This window comes from Amia ocellicauda, chromosome 2 (assembly GCF_036373705.1).
Source record: "Amia ocellicauda isolate fAmiCal2 chromosome 2, fAmiCal2.hap1, whole genome shotgun sequence".
Taxonomy (NCBI): domain Eukaryota; kingdom Metazoa; phylum Chordata; class Actinopteri; order Amiiformes; family Amiidae; genus Amia; species Amia ocellicauda.
The window spans coordinates 55,883,490-55,899,098 of record NC_089851.1 but is presented as its reverse complement, the minus strand read 5'-3'; the positions used below and the strand labels follow the sequence as shown (position 1 = coordinate 55,899,098).

Genomic DNA, 15,609 nt, shown 5'->3' with positions numbered 1-15,609 from the left:
TAGATGGATGGATGGACGGCAAGGCAAGCATCTGATTGACAGTGGTCCGTAATCTGCTGTTATGCTACTATGCTACTGACCATTGGGGGAGCGATAGCAAGCAAGAGAGTTAGATATCAAGAGTCATAGATAGATAGATGGATGGATGGATGGACGGCAAGGCAAGCATCTGATTGACAGTGGTCCGTGATCTGCTGTTATGCTACAATGCTAATGACCATCGGGGGAGCGATAGCAAGCAAGAGAGTTAGATATCAAGAGTCATAGACAGATAGATAGATAGATGGATGGATGGACGGCAAGGCAAGCATCTGATTGACAGTGGTCCGTAATCTGCTGTTATGCTACTATGCTACTGACCATTGGGGGAGCGATAGCAAGCAAGAGAGTTAGATATCAAGAGTCATAGATAGATAGATGGATGGATGGATGGACGGCAAGGCAAGCATCTGATTGACAGTGGTCCGTGATCTGCTGTTATGCTACAATGCTAATGACCATTGGGGGAGCGATAGCAAGCAAGAGAGTTAGATATCAAGAGTCATAGATAGATAGATAGATAGATGGATGGATGGACGGCAAGGCAAGCATCTGATTGACAGTGGTCCGTAATCTGCTGTTATGCTACTATGCTACTGACCATTGGGGGAGCGATAGCAAGCAAGAGAGTTAGATATCAAGAGTCATAGATAGATAGATGGATGGATGGATGGACGGCAAGGCAAGCATCTGATTGACAGTGGTCCGTGATCTGCTGTTATGCTACAATGCTACTGACCATTGGGGGAGCGATAGCAAGCAAGAGAGTTAGATATCAAGAGTCATAGATAGATAGATAGATAGATGGATGGATGGACGGCAAGGCAAGCATCTGATTGACAGTGGTCCGTGATCTGTTGTTATGCTACTATGCTACTGACCATTGGGGGAGCGATAGCAAGCAAGAGAGTTAGACATCGAGAGTCATAGATAGATAGATAGATAGATAGATAAATAGATAGATAGATAGATAGATAGATAGATAGATAGATGGATGGACGGCAAGGCAAGCATCTGATTGACAGTGGTTCTTGATCTGCTGTTATGCTACTATGCTACTGACCATTGGGGGAGCGATAGCAAGCAAGAGAGTTAGATATCAAGAGTCATAGATAGATAGATGGATGGATGGATGGACGGCAAGGCAAGCATCTGATTGACAGTGGTCCGTGATCAGCTGTTATGCTACAATGCTACTGACCATTGGGGGAGCGATAGCAAGCAAGAGAGTTAGATATCAAGAGTCATAGATAGATAGATAGATAGATGGATGGATGGACGGCAAGGCAAGCATCTGATTGACAGTGGTCCGTGATCTGCTGTTATGCTACTATGCTACTGACCATTGGGGGAGCGATAGCAAGCAAGAGAGTTAGATATCGAGAGTCATAGATAGATAGATAGATAGATAGATAGATGGATGGATGGACGGCAAGGCAAGCATCTGATTGACAGTGGTCCGTGATCTGCTGTTATGGTACTATGCTACTGACCATTGGGGGAGCGATAGCAAGCAAGAGAGTTAGATATCGAGAGTCATAGATAGATGGATGGATGGATGGACGGCAAGGCAAGCATCTGATTGACAGTGGTCCGTGATCAGCTGTTATGCTACAATGCTATTGACCATTGGGGGAGCGATAGCAAGCAAGAGAGTTAGATATCGAGAGTCATAGATAGATAGATAGATAGATAGATGGATGGACGGCAAGGCAAGCATCTGATTGACAGTGGTCCGTGATCTGCTGTTATGCTACTATGCTACTGACCATTGGGGGAGCGATAGCAAGCAAGAGAGTTAGATATCGAGAGTCATAGATAGATAGATAGATAGATGGATGGATGGACGGCAAGGCAAGCATCTGATTGACAGTGGTCCGTGATCTGCTGTTATGCTACTATGCTACTGACCATTGGGGGAGCGATAGCAAGCAAGAGAGTTAGATATCGAGAGTCATTGATAGATAGATAGATAGATGGATGGATGGATGGCAAGGCAAGCATCTGATTGACAGTGGTCCGTGATCTGCTGTTATGCTACTATGCTACTGACCATTGGGGGAGCGATAGCAAGCAAGAGAGTTAGATATCGAGAGTCATAGATAGATAGATAGATAGATGGATGGATGGACGGCAAGGCAAGCATCTGATTGACAGTGGTCCGTGATCTGCTGTTATGCTACAATGCTACTGACCATTGGGGGAGCGATAGCAAGCAAGAGAGTTAGATATCAAGAGTCATAGATAGATAGATAGATAGATAGATGGATGAATGGACGGCAAGGCAAGCATCTGATTGACAGTGGTCCGTGATCTGCAGTTATGCTACTATGCTACTGACCATTGGGGGAGCGATAGCAAGCAAGAGAGTTAGATATCGAGAGTCATAGATAGATAGATAGATAGATGGATGGATGGACGGCAAGGCAAGCATCTGATTGACAGTGGTCCGTGATCTGCTGTTATGCTACTATGCTACTGACCATTGGGGGAGCGATAGCAAGCAAGAGAGTTAGATATCGAGAGTCATTTATAGATAGATAGATAGATAGATGGATGGATGGACGGCAAGGCAAGCATCTGATTGACAGTGGTCCGTAATCTGCTGTTATGCTACTATGCTACTGACCATTGGGGGAGCGATAGCAAGCAAGAGAGTTAGATATCAAGAGTCATAGACAGATAGATAGATAGATGGATGGATGGACGGCAAGGCAAGCATCTGATTGACAGTGGTCCGTAATCTGCTGTTATGCTACTATGCTACTGACCATTGGGGGAGCGATAGCAAGCAAGAGAGTTAGATATCAAGAGTCATAGATAGATAGATGGATGGATGGATGGACGGCAAGGCAAGCATCTGATTGACAGTGGTCCGTGATCTGCTGTTATGCTACAATGCTAATGACCATTGGGGGAGCGATAGCAAGCAAGAGAGTTAGATATCAAGAGTCATAGATAGATAGATAGATAGATGGATGGATGGACGGCAAGGCAAGCATCTGATTGACAGTGGTCCGTAATCTGCTGTTATGCTACTATGCTACTGACCATTGGGGGAGCGATAGCAAGCAAGAGAGTTAGATATCAAGAGTCATAGATAGATAGATGGATGGATGGATGGACGGCAAGGCAAGCATCTGATTGACAGTGGTCCGTGATCTGCTGTTATGCTACAATGCTACTGACCATTGGGGGAGCGATAGCAAGCAAGAGAGTTAGATATCAAGAGTCATAGATAGATAGATAGATAGATGGATGGATGGACGGCAAGGCAAGCATCTGATTGACAGTGGTCCGTGATCTGTTGTTATGCTACTATGCTACTGACCATTGGGGGAGCGATAGCAAGCAAGAGAGTTAGATATCGAGAGTCATTGATAGATAGATAGATAGATGGATGGATGGATGGACGGCAAGGCAAGCATCTGATTGACAGTGGTCCATGATCTGCTGTTATGCTACAATGCTACTAACCATTGGGGGAGCGATAGCAAGCAAGAGAGTTAGATATCAAGAGTCATAGATAGATAGATAGATAGATGGATGGATGGACGGCAAGGCAAGCATCTGATTGACAGTGGTCCATGATCTGCTGTTATGCTACAATGCTACTAACCATTGGGGGAGCGATAGCAAGCAAGAGAGTTAGATATCAAGAGTCATAGATAAATAGATAGATGGATGGATGGATGGACGGCAAGGCAAGCATCTGATTGACAGTGGTCTGTAATCTGCTTTTATGCTACTATGCTACTGACCATTGGGGGAGCGATAGCAAGCAAGAGAGTTAGATATCAAGAGTCATAGATAGATAGATGGATGGATGGATGGACGGCAAGGCAAGCATCTGATTGACAGTGGTCCGTGATCTGCTGTTATGCTACTGACCATTGGGGGAGCGATAGCAAGCAAGAGAGTTAGATATCGAGAGTCATAGATAGATAGATAGATAGATGGATGGATGGACGGCAAGGCAAGCATCTGATTGACAGTGGTTCTTGATCTGCTGTAATGCTACTATGCTACTGACCATTGGGTGAGCGATAGCAAGCAAGAGAGTTAGATATCGAGAGTCATAGATAGATAGATAGATAGATGGATGGATGGACGGCAAGGCAAGCATCTGATTGACAGTGGTCCGTGATCTGCTGTTATGCTACTATGCTACTGACCATTGAGGGAGCGATAGCAAGCAAGAGAGTTAGATATCAAGAGTCATAGATAGATAGATAGATAGATGGATAGATAGATAGATAGATAGATAGATGGATGGATGGACGGCAAGGCAAGCATCTGATTGACAGTGGTCCGTGATCTGCTTTTATGCTACTATGCTTCTGACCATTGGGGAGCGATAGCAAGCAAGAGAGTTAGATATCAAGAGTCATAGATAAATAGATGGATGGATGGATGGACGGCAAGGCAAGCATCTGATTGACAGTGGTCCGTGATCTGCTGTTATGCTACTATGCTACTGACCATTGGGGGAGCAATAGCAAGCAAGAGAGTTAGATATCAAGAGTCATAGATAGATAGATAGATAGATGGATGGACGGCAAGGCAAGCATCTGATTGACAGTGGTCCGTGATCAGCTGTTATGCTACTATGCTACTGACCATTGGGGGAGCAATAGCAAGCAAGAGAGTTAGATATCAAGAGTCATAGATAGATAGATAGATAGATGGATGGACGGCAAGGCAAGCATCTGATTGACAGTGGTCCGTGATCTGCTCTTATGCTACTATGCTACTGACCATTGGGGGAGTGATAGCAAGCAAGAGAGTTAGATATCGAGAGACATAGATACATAGATAGATAGATGGATGGATGGATGGATGGACGGCAAGGCAAGCATCTGATTGACAGTGGTCTGTGATCTGCTGTTATGCTACAATGCTACTGACCATTGGGGGAGCGATAGCAAGCAAGAGAGTTAGATATCGAGAGTCATAGATATATAGATAGATAGATGGATGGATGGACGGCAAGGCATGCATCTGATTGACAGTGGTCCGTGATCTGCTGTTATGCTACTATGCTACTGACCATTGGGTGAGCGAAAGCAAGCAAGAGAGTTAGATATCAAGAGTCATAGATAGATAGATGGATGGATGGATGGACGGCAAGGCAAGCATCTGATTGACAGTGGTCCGTGATCTGCTGTTATGCTACTGACCATTGGGGGAGCAATAGCAAGCAAGAGAGTTAGATATCAAGAGTCATAGATAGATAGATAGATAGATAGATGGATGGATGGACGGCAAGGCAAGCATCTGATTGACAGTGGTTCTTGATCTGCTGTTATGCTACTAGCTACTGACCATTGGGGGAGCGATAGCAAGCAAGAGAGTTAGATATCGAGAGTCATAGATAGATAGATAGATAGATAGATAGATGGATGGATGGACGGCAAGGCAAGCATCTGATTGACAATGGTCCGTGATCAGCTGTTATGCTACAATGCTACTGACCATTGGGGGAGCTTTAGCAAGCAAGAGAGTTAGATATCGAGAGTCATAGATAGATAGATAGATAGATGGATAGATAGATAGATAGATAGATAGATGGATGGATGGACGGCAAGGCAAGCATCTGATTGACAGTGGTCCGTGATCTGCTTTTATGCTACTATGCTTCTGACCATTGGGGAGAGATAGCAAGCAAGAGAGTTAGATATCAAGAGTCATAGATAAATAGATGGATGGATGGATGGACGGCAAGGCAAGCATCTGATTGACAGTGGTCCGTGATCTGCTGTTATGCTACTATGCTACTGACCATTGCGGGAGCAATAGCAAGCAAGAGAGTTAGATATCAAGAGTCATAGATAGATAGATAGATAGATGGATGGACGGCAAGGCAAGCATCTGATTGACAGTGGTCCGTGATCTGCTCTTATGCTACTATGCTACTGACCATTGGGGGAGCGATAGCAAGCAAGAGAGTTAGATATCGAGAGACATAGATACATAGATAGATAGATGGATGGATGGATGGATGGACGGCAAGGCAAGCATCTGATTGACAGTGGTCTGTGATCTGCTGTTATGCTACAATGCTACTGACCATTGGGGGAGCGATAGCAAGCAAGAGAGTTAGATATCGAGAGTCATAGATATATAGATAGATAGATGGATGGATGGACGGCAAGGCAAGCATCTGATTGACAGTGGTCCGTGATCTGCTGTTATGCTACTATGCTACTGACCATTGGGTGAGCGAAAGCAAGCAAGAGAGTTAGATATCAAGAGTCATAGATAGATAGATGGATGGATGGATGGACGGCAAGGCAAGCATCTGATTGACAGTGGTCCGTGATCTGCTGTTATGCTACTGACCATTGGGGGAGCAATAGCAAGCAAGAGAGTTAGATATCAAGAGTCATAGATAGATAGATAGATAGATGGATGGATGGACGGCAAGGCAAGCATCTGATTGACAGTGGTCCATGATCTGCTGTTATGCTACAATGCTACTAACCATTGGGGGAGCGATAGCAAGCAAGAGAGTTAGATATCAAGAGTCATAGATAGACAGATAGATGGATGGATGGATGGACGGCAAGGCAAGCATCTGATTGACAGTGGTCTGTAATCTGCTTTTATGCTACTATGCTACTGACCATTGGGGGAGCGATAGCAAGCAAGAGAGTTAGATATCAAGAGTCATAGATAGATAGATGGATGGATGGATGGACGGCAAGGCAAGCATCTGATTGACAGTGGTCCGTGATCTGCTGTTATGCTACTGACCATTGGGGGAGCGATAGCAAGCAAGAGAGTTAGATATCGAGAGTCATAGATAGATAGATAGATAGATGGATGGATGGACGGCAAGGCAAGCGTCTGATTGACAGTGGTTCTTGATCTGCTGTAATGCTACTATGCTACTGACCATTGGGTGAGCGATAGCAAGCAAGAGAGTTAGATATCGAGAGTCATAGATAGATAAATAGATAGATGGATGGATGGACGGCAAGGCAAGCATCTGATTGACAGTGGTCCGTGATCTGCTGTTATGCTACTATGCTACTGACCATTGGGGGAGCGATAGCAAGCAAGAGAGTTAGATATCAAGAGTCATAGATAGATAGATAGATAGATGGATAGATAGATAGATAGATAGATAGATGGATGGATGGACGGCAAGGCAAGCATCTGATTGACAGTGGTCCGTGATCTGCTTTTATGCTACTATGCTTCTGACCATTGGGGAGCGATAGCAAGCAAGAGAGTTAGATATCAAGAGTCATAGATAAATAGATGGATGGATGGATGGACGGCAAGGCAAGCATCTGATTGACAGTGGTCCGTGATCTGCTGTTATGCTACTATGCTACTGACCATCGGGGGAGCAATAGCAAGCAAGAGAGTTAGATATCAAGAGTCATAGATAGATAGATAGATAGATGGATGGACGGCAAGGCAAGCATCTGATTGACAGTGGTCCGTGATCAGCTGTTATGCTACTATGCTACTGACCATTGGGGGAGCAATAGCAAGCAAGAGAGTTAGATATCAAGAGTCATAGATAGATAGATAGATAGATGGATGGACGGCAAGGCAAGCATCTGATTGACAGTGGTCCGTGATCTGCTCTTATGCTACTATGCTACTGACCATTGGGGGAGTGATAGCAAGCAAGAGAGTTAGATATCGAGAGACATAGATACATAGATAGATAGATGGATGGATGGATGGATGGACGGCAAGGCAAGCATCTGATTGACAGTGGTCTGTGATCTGCTGTTATGCTACAATGCTACTGACCATTGGGGGAGCGATAGCAAGCAAGAGAGTTAGATATCGAGAGTCATAGATATATAGATAGATAGATGGATGGATGGACGGCAAGGCAAGCATCTGATTGACAGTGGTCCGTGATCTGCTGTTATGCTACTATGCTACTGACCATTGGGTGAGCGAAAGCAAGCAAGAGAGTTAGATATCAAGAGTCATAGATAGATAGATGGATGGATGGATGGACGGCAAGGCAAGCATCTGATTGACAGTGGTCCGTGATCTGCTGTTATGCTACTGACCATTGGGGGAGCAATAGCAAGCAAGAGAGTTAGATATCAAGAGTCATAGATAGATAGATAGATAGATGGATGGATGGACGGCAAGGCAAGCATCTGATTGACAGTGGTTCTTGATCTGCTGTTATGCTACTAGCTACTGACCATTGGGGGAGCGATAGCAAGCAAGAGAGTTAGATATCGAGAGTCATAGATAGATAGATAGATAGATAGATGGATGGATGGACGGCAAGGCAAGCATCTGATTGACAATGGTCCGTGATCAGCTGTTATGCTACAATGCTACTGACCATTGGGGGAGCGATAGCAAGCAAGAGAGTTAGATATCGAGAGTCATAGATAGATAGATAGATAGATGGATAGATAGATAGATAGATAGATAGATGGATGGATGGACGGCAAGGCAAGCATCTGATTGACAGTGGTCCGTGATCTGCTTTTATGCTACTATGCTTCTGACCATTGGGGAGAGATAGCAAGCAAGAGAGTTAGATATCAAGAGTCATAGATAAATAGATGGATGGATGGATGGACGGCAAGGCAAGCATCTGATTGACAGTGGTCCGTGATCTGCTGTTATGCTACTATGCTACTGACCATTGGGGGAGCAATAGCAAGCAAGAGAGTTAGATATCAAGAGTCATAGATAGATAGATAGATAGATGGATGGACGGCAAGGCAAGCATCTGATTGACAGTGGTCCGTGATCTGCTCTTATGCTACTATGCTACTGACCATTGGGGGAGCGATAGCAAGCAAGAGAGTTAGATATCGAGAGACATAGATACATAGATAGATAGATGGATGGATGGATCTATGGACGGCAAGGCAAGCATCTGATTGACAGTGGTCTGTGATCTGCTGTTATGCTACAATGCTACTGACCATTGGGGGAGCGATAGCAAGCAAGAGAGTTAGATATAGAGAGTCATAGATATATAGATAGATAGATGGATGGATGGACGGCAAGGCAAGCATCTGATTGACAGTGGTCCGTGATCTGCTGTTATGCTACTATGCTACTGACCATTGGGTGAGCGAAAGCAAGCAAGAGAGTTAGATATCAAGAGTCATAGATAGATAGATGGATGGATGGATGGACGGCAAGGCAAGCATCTGATTGACAGTGGTCCGTGATCTGCTGTTATGCTACTGACCATTGGGGGAGCAATAGCAAGCAAGAGAGTTAGATATCAAGAGTCATAGATAGATAGATAGATAGATGGATGGATGGACGGCAAGGCAAGCATCTGATTGACAGTGGTTCTTGATCTGCTGTTATGCTACTAGCTACTGACCATTGGGGGAGCGATAGCAAGCAAGAGAGTTAGATATCGAGAGTCATAGATAGATAGATAGATAGATAGATAGATGGATGGATGGACGGCAAGGCAAACATCTGATTGACAGTGGTCCGTGATCTGCTGTTATGCTACTATGCTACTGACCATTGGGGGAGCGATAGCAAGCAAGAGAGTTAGATATCAAGAGTCATAGATAGATAGATGGATGGATGGACGGCAAGGCAAGCATCTGATTGACAGTGGTCCGTGATCTTTTGTTATGGTACTATGCTACTGACCATTGGGGGAGCGATAGCAAGCAAGTGAGTTAGATATCGAGAGTCATAGATAGATGGATGGATGGATGGACGGCAAGGCAAGCATCTGATTGACAGTGGTCCGTGATCAGCTGTTATGCTACAATGCTACTGACCATTGGGGGAGCGATAGCAAGCAAGAGAGTTAGATATCGAGAGTCATAGATAGATAGATAGATAGATGGATGGACGGCAAGGCAAGCATCTGATTGACAGTGGTCCGTGATCTGCTGTTATGCTACTGACCATTGGGGGAGCGATAGCAAGCAAGAGAGTTAGATATCAAGAGTCATAGATAGATAGATGGATGGATGGACGGCAAGGCAAGCATCTGATTGACAGTGGTCCGTGATCTTTTGTTATGCTACTATGCTACTGACCATTGGGGGAGCGATAGCAAGCAAGAGAGTTAGATATCGAGAGTCATAGATAGATGGATGGATGGATGGACGGCAAGGCAAGCATCTGATTGACAGTGGTCCGTGATCAGCTGTTATGCTACAATGCTACTGACCATTGGGGGAGCGATAGCAAGCAAGAGAGTTAGATATCGAGAGTCATAGATAGATGGATGGATGGATGGATGGCAAGGCAAGCATCTGATTGACAGTGGTCCGTGATCTGCTGTTATGCTACTATGCTACTGACCATTGGGGGAGCGATAGCAAGCAAGAGAGTTAGATATCAAGAGTCATAGATAGATAGATAGATAGATGGATGGACGGCAAGGCAAGCATCTGATTGACAGTGGTCCGTGATCTGCTGTTATGCTACTATGCTACTGACCATTGGGGGAGCGATAGCAAGCAAGAGAGTTAGATATCGAGAGTCATAGATAGATAGATAGATAGATGGATGGATGGATGGACGGCAAGGCAAGCACCTGATTGACAGTGGTCCGTGATCCTAACCCTAACCCTAACCCCTAACCCCTAACCCTAACCCTAAAATATAATTAGCCCATAATTTAACTAGGCACTCAAACCAACCTCTAAACCCAATCCCTAAACCTAACCATTATTCAAATGTATCCCTCAATCCTATCCTCAATAATCAATTTCACAACTTATCCTTAAATTTATTCCCCATAACTTATTTCCCCCCAAAACAAAACCCAGACTCCCTTAAAAACCTAGGTAATAGACTTCCAGACTCTATAATTAAATTTTAATCCCAATTCCATACATTCCCCTTACTTTTAAGACGTATTCTTGTACATACAAACTTCACATCATTCAATTACACCACATCTCATCCCACTGAATTACCTTAACAAAACAGACTATAGAACGAATACTTTCGGATGCATCTTTTAAGGACACAACAATAGCCTCAACACCTGTCAGTGCCAGTGCACTTGAGGATGTCAGAGGAACCAAAGGTTTGATTCACCTGACAACCTCAATAACCTATTTTTTTAAACCTAACCCTAACCCTAACCCTAACCCTAATGACCTGTGGCCCCATGCCATGCAGAAGTCCACAGCTATGCGTGTCAGCATGCCCTGCTCCTCATCCCCAATGTGCCACTTGTAAGAACTGTGTAAAAAGCGAAAGAGAACGTGATCAGCAAAGAAACACAATTCTCCTGAGAACGACAATCATCGTGCCGATCGTAATCTCATTGCATACCTGGATGCCCAACAAGCCAAGCCAGTGGTTCCCAAGCGTTGTAATGCCACCGCACACTTTGCTGAGACCAAAAACCTTCATGGCGCACCAACATGAAAAAAAATAAGGATTTACTAGGTATTGTCTCACCTGAATGGCAACAGGGTGCTAAAACTATTATCGCACATTGCACATTGCATGTTAAAGTATGTCAGTAAGGGAGTAATTAAAAGGGCAAATGTGTAAAGTGCAAGGAGTGACCTTTAGTGGTTAGGTAAAAAAGTAGACAGACAAATTAAATAATTACTTGATACAAATCATTTATTTAGTGCAGACAGACCAAGACCAGACACAATAAACTATTCGCAGTAAAAATAAATCCACAGCGAAATAGGTTCAGTTCACAATATCCTATAACAAGCTCTATTCAACGAAGTGGTTATACGTTACAAAGGGCATTACAATTGTTGAAAAACAATAGCACACGGATCAAACATGAGTTCACAATATCCTATAACAAGCTCTATTCAACGAAGTGGTTAAACGTTACAAAGGGCATTACAATTGTTGAAAAACAATAGCACACGGATCAAACATGCTATCCCCGCCGTTTTATTCGATTTGATTAGACGTTTCGCGACCGAAATGTTTTGTGTTCGGACTGAACGCACACCTGAGCCGAGCACGATCACAATACATATCCACAGTTAATCTAAGCAGTATCATATTGTAATCGTTTCGGTTTGTTATCAACCCTTCCGGATCCAAAACCAGGAGTCAGACACCCTTTTCGGTGGACACTCTGTTGACTTCTCACAAGCACCATCCGCCTTCACAAAGGCAGCGCTAGCAGTGGAAAGAACGAAGAACTGCAGGAGGAACGCCGGGGCTTTTTAGAGCCCGATTATTCATCAAAGAGGGGGGAAACCAAAGCCAAATGAGACTTATTGGAACAGGAGACATCCAACAACAGTACACAATGGTACAGTACACAATCAATACATAACAATGAACAGGCCCTTAATTCACTCTTTACAGTCCTTTCTCTTATCTCCCAGCAGCCCCTACGGAGATGGCCGCATATTAATCGAGAGGGGCGGTGCTGCTTCTCCATCTCCGTTACAGTATCAAAAAAATAAGCCTACCAAAAGGGCAAGAACAAACACATTGAATAATATTGATAAAATAGATTTCGTTCACCAGTCCAACTTAGAAAAAGGACAAGCAGAGTGCAAGATTAAAAGGAATTCACCATCTGTCCCTTTCATCAATTGCCTTTCAGTACCACTGATAGCACTGCAACTCAGTGTAGTTGTGCGTTCAGTCCGGCAAACACAACATTTCAGTTATGAAACGCTTTCTACAGGTGATGTATAAATGTAACATTTTCACAAATTTGAATAAGTTTGATTTGACACAAGATTTATGAAGTTGACCTAACGAAATGACATAATATTTTTGAGGGGATAAAAATCTCAAGACACAATTGGGTAGTCCTCAAGGCACACGGGTTGAAAACCACTGAGCCAAGCCACGGTGCGTCATGGCTTTGCACGGCCACTGAGACTGCCAGGGGAAGATGGTGAGAGCCTTCCCTTCGATAGCTCAGTTGGTAGAGCGGAGGACTGTAGGTTTCAGGCAGCGGGCATCCTTAGGTCGCTGGTTCAATTCCGGCTCGAAGGAAGCCGTGCTTATGGTTTGACGTCGGTATTGGACGAGCTCCCAAATGTTAAGTCATTGCAATTGCATGAGGACAAGGAGAAAACCCCGGAAATTTGTATTTGTAGTCGAGAACTCGCATTGCCCAAACATCTCATATGCATGTCACCCTTTTCACCGTGAGCCCAGTTTTCTAAACCGACCAGAAAGCGGTCTGGAACAATCATGAAGCCAACACATTGTTAAGCGCTTCTCTGAAGCCCGGGTAGCTCAGCAGGTAGAGCATCAGACTTTTAATCTGAGGGTCCAGGGTTCAAGTCCCTGTTCTGGCGCTGTTTTGAGACCTTGTTGACCGAGGGCCATGGCGGTGAAAATCCTGGACGGCCTTCCTGGTGACAATGAGATACGCAGTTGCGGCTAGGCAAGGTGTCCTGTCCTCTTTGCTTCTTTCGGCAAATATCCAGCCTGGGCAAGTGTTGTCTTCCAGAGTCAAGTCAAGCCAGGAACTGTGAGAGATGTTTTTGCTGTTGACGACGTGTCACTTTAGAACAGGACAACATGCATCCCTACTTGACTTGGCACAATCTGTGAGGGTTGGGCCTACACAATGTGTCCACACATTTGCTGGCGTCTTGAAATACTTGGAATGACCTGTGGCCACATGCCATGCAGAAGTCCACAGCTATGCGTATCAGCATGCCCTGCTCCTCATCCCCAATGTGCCACTTGTAAGAACTGTGTAAAAAGCGACAGAGAACGTGATCAGTAAAGAAACACAATTCTCCTGAGATTGACAATCATCGTGCCGATCGTAATCTCAGTGCATACCTGGATGCCCAACAAGCCAAGCCAGTGGTTCCCAAGCGTTGTAATGCCACCGCACACTTTGCTGAGACCAAAAACCTTCGCGGCGCCCCAACATGAAAAAAAATAAGGATTTACTAGGTATTGTCTCACCTGAATGGCAACAGGGTGCTAAAACTATTATGACACATTGCACATTGCATTTTAAAGTATGTCAGTAAGGGAGTAATTAAAAGGGCAAATGTGTGAAGTGCAAGGAGTGACCTTTAGTGGTTAGGTAAAAAAGTAGACAGACAAACTAAATAATTACTTGATACAAATCATTTATTTACTGCAGACAGACTAAGACGAGACACAATAAACTATTCGCAGTAAATATAAATTCACAGCGAAATAGGTTCAGTTCACAATATCCTATAACAAGCTCTATTCATCGAAGTGGTTAAACGTTTCAAAGGCCATTATAATTGTTGAAAAACAATAGCACACGGATCAAACATGAGTTCACAATATCCTATAACAAGCTCTATTCAACGAAGTGGTTAAATGTTACAAAGGGCATTACAATTGTTGAAAAACAATAGCACACGGATCAAACATGAGTTCACAGTATCCTATAACAAGCTCTTTTCAACGATGTGGTTAAACGTTACAAAGGGCATTACAATTGTTGAAAAACAATAGCACACAGATCAAACATGCTATCCCCGCCGTTTCATTCGATTTGATTAGACGTTTCGCGACCGAAATGTTTTGTGTTCGGACTGAACGCACACCTGAGCCGAGCACGATCACAATACATATCCACAGTTAATCTAGGCGGTATCATATTGTAATCGTTTCGGTTTGTTATCAACCCTTCCGGATCCAAAACCAGGAGTCAGACACCCTTTTCGGTGGACACGCTGTTGACTTCTCACAAGCACCATCCGCCTTCACAAAGGCAGCGCTAGCAGTGGAAAGAACGAAGAACTGCAGGAGAAATGCCGGGGCTATTTAGAGCCCGATTATTCATCAAAGAGGGGGGAAACCAAAGCCAAATGAGACTTAGAGGAACAGGAGACATCCAACAACAGTACACAACGGTACAGTACACAATCAATACATAACAATGAACAGGCCCTTAATTCACTCTTTACAGTCCTTTCTCTTATCTCCCAGCAGCCCCTACGGAGATGGCCGCATATTAATCGAGAGGGGCGGTGCTGCTTCTCCATCTCCGTTACAGTATCAAAAAAATAAGCCTACCAAAAGGGCAAGAACAAACACATTGAATAATATTGATAAAATAGATTTCGTTCACCAGTCCAACTTAGAAAAAGGACAAGCAGAGTGCAAGATATAAAGGAATTCACCATCTGTCCCTTTCATCAATTGCCTTTCAGTACCACTGATAGCACTGCAACTCAGTGTAGGTGTGCGTTCAGTCCGGCAAACACAACATTTCAGTTATGAAACGCTTTCTACAGGTGATGTATAAATGTAACATTTTCACAAATTTGAATAAGTTTGATTTGATACAAGATTCATGAAGTTGACCTAACGAAATGACATAATATTTTTGAGGGGATAAAAATCTCAAGACACAATTGGGTAGTCCTCAAGGCACACGGGTTGAAAACCACTGAGCCAAGCCACGGTGCTTCTTGCATTTGCACGGCCACTGAGACTGCCAGGGGAAGGTGGTGAGAGGCTTCCCTTCGATAGCTCAGTTGGTAGAGCGGAGGACTGTAGGTTTCAGGCAGCGGGCATCCTTAGGTCGCTGGTTCAATTCCGGCTCGAAGGAAGCCGTGCTTATGGTTTGACGTTGGTATTGGACGATCTCCCAAATGTCAAGCCATTGGAATTGCATGA

General features: G+C 44.2%; 3 non-coding genes across 3 annotated transcripts; all 3 read left to right on the top strand.

The window, feature by feature from the left end:
• Positions 1-12,886: 12,886 nt before the first annotated feature.
• On the top strand, positions 12,887-12,975 carry trnay-gua (transfer RNA tyrosine (anticodon GUA)). The gene is given in 2 exon segments: positions 12,887-12,923; positions 12,940-12,975. It is a non-coding gene; the product is annotated as a tRNA-Tyr (tRNA).
• A 235-nt stretch (positions 12,976-13,210) lies between these two features.
• trnak-uuu (transfer RNA lysine (anticodon UUU)) lies at positions 13,211-13,283 on the top strand. The gene has a single exon. It is a non-coding gene; the product is annotated as a tRNA-Lys (tRNA).
• Positions 13,284-15,452: 2,169 nt separating this feature from the next.
• Positions 15,453-15,541, top strand: trnay-gua (transfer RNA tyrosine (anticodon GUA)). The gene is given in 2 exon segments: positions 15,453-15,489; positions 15,506-15,541. It is a non-coding gene; the product is annotated as a tRNA-Tyr (tRNA).
• The last annotated feature ends 68 nt before the right edge of the window (positions 15,542-15,609 follow it).